The sequence below is a fragment of the Frankliniella occidentalis genome, unplaced genomic scaffold (assembly GCF_000697945.3).
Source record: "Frankliniella occidentalis isolate FOCC.00 unplaced genomic scaffold, Focc_3.1 Scaffold156, whole genome shotgun sequence".
NCBI lineage: Eukaryota > Metazoa > Arthropoda > Insecta > Thysanoptera > Thripidae > Frankliniella > Frankliniella occidentalis.
In genome coordinates this window covers 743,216-745,089 of record NW_026267282.1, presented here as the reverse complement: position 1 = coordinate 745,089, position 1,874 = coordinate 743,216, and positions in this window count along the sequence as shown.

The following is a 1,874-nucleotide window of genomic DNA, read 5'->3' as shown; positions in this document are numbered from 1 at the left end:
ATTACTGGTAATATTACCTCGATATACTGTACACATTTTTCTAGTATTATGACGTCACAGCTTGAAAATTGGCTCAATATTACCAATATTATTTGAAATATTCAATATTCCTCCGTACACGGCCAAGGAGAGTTGACGACCCCTCGAATTGATTGCATTCAACTGCAGCTGGTTCCGTTTTAATGCATCTATTTTACTTCTTACTTCCGGCCTAGCGACTCGGTTAAATATCCATTGTAATATGTCACATTTACTAGTTACGTAGATCTGCGCGTGAAGTAGTGCCGCACCTGCGCTGCGGAGTGCCGCCGGCGGGGCGTATGTGCCGCCCGCTTCATAAAATCTTCATACAATCACGTTCTCACACATTAAAAGACGCATAATTGAATCCGTCCTGCCAGGGAAGGCAAACGTGATTAAATTTAAATAATTCACGGCCCCACCCTCCCGCGGCGCGGCCTGTCCTGATGTCTTCTGTCAGCGGGGCTGGGCTGAGCCCCCGTGCATCACCGCCCCTCTCTGCCCCTCCCGTCCCTATCTACCTCTCCCCTTTAGAGATAGAGCGAAATCAGACTTTTAAACAAAGAGATCGCGCTACCCTCTCGCCCGATCAACTTTTTATTTGCGCGTCCCTAACTGCCGGTTTGGAGAGGATGAGGTAGGCAACCCGCCGTGCAGCGCGTCGCGCCCGCGCTGCACCAGTGCCTCATTGCTTCGCCATTAAAGTTTAATCCCCAACCCTGCTCCTCCGGAAAGAGTGCGAGTGCGAAAAAAAAAATCACCTGGCGCGTACAGGTGGCGCCAGAGGGTGGCAACAAAACGTGCGCGGAAAAGGGGGGAAAGGGAAGGGGATGTCGCACTGGGAGGATGAAAGGGAAGGGGCAGTGGGGTCGGTAAGGGGTTGATTGTTCTGGGAGTGCTGTGGGGAGGGGAGGAGAGTGAAGGGAACAGCGGAGGTGGCGAGGGGCTCGGCAGCAGATGCAGATTAAGATGTCATTGCTCGCGCCTGCTCCCGCCCCACTGTTGTTCTGGGTCCCACAAGGGTTCGTCCAGAAAGTGCGTCCGCTTTTCTCGGGCTCAATCGGGAAAGGACGGGAGCTCGGCGCCTGCGAGACTTGGGGTAGGCCACCCCGCTCTACACGCATGCAATCCAGGCAAGAAATTGCCTACCTGGCAGGCGATATGAGAGCTTGCTGAGGATAAACTGGACGTTCTGGATGATTATGAAATACGTTCACATGTAATATTGTTACTTGTCAGTCGTTCATTTCCTCGCGTCTGACCCGGTCGGACCCGGTCTATTATTTCTAACGCGGCTCGCGTGTACTTTTTACTGGAATGCAGTGAGCCACATACACGCACGCGCGTGCGTAAAGCGAATCAGCAAGCAAAAAAAAAAAATTACGATTAGATGGGATAAAGAATGACGGGGGTTTAAAGGCGCGTGCCAAGCACAGACAACGAGAAAATAAACTAATAAAGAGATGCGCGCTCAAAGAAAACAATTTGGTGGCAGGGCGGGGGAGGGGGACTTTTTAATGTCACAGCAGCTCTGGCGGCGGGTCAGGGTAGCTGTTGCTCCGGCGGGCTCCTCCGGCGGGCTCCTCCCCGCGCGCCACCCCAACCCTCCTGCATCGGCCCACGCACGCGCTAGGTCCATAGGAACCCGCGCACGAGCGGATGGAGGGATAACGACAGAGAACGGTCGGAAGATGATGAATCAGTCCCGTCGCACCACGCAAACCGGGATCTGCCACTTGATTTTTACTTTTTCTTTAGCCATCTTGTTGGGCTCGGCGTCTGCCTGGCATGTGGTCTAAATCTAGCGGAACTAGTAAAAGAAGTATAGTTGCTGCCAAAAATCCTCGCGGGCA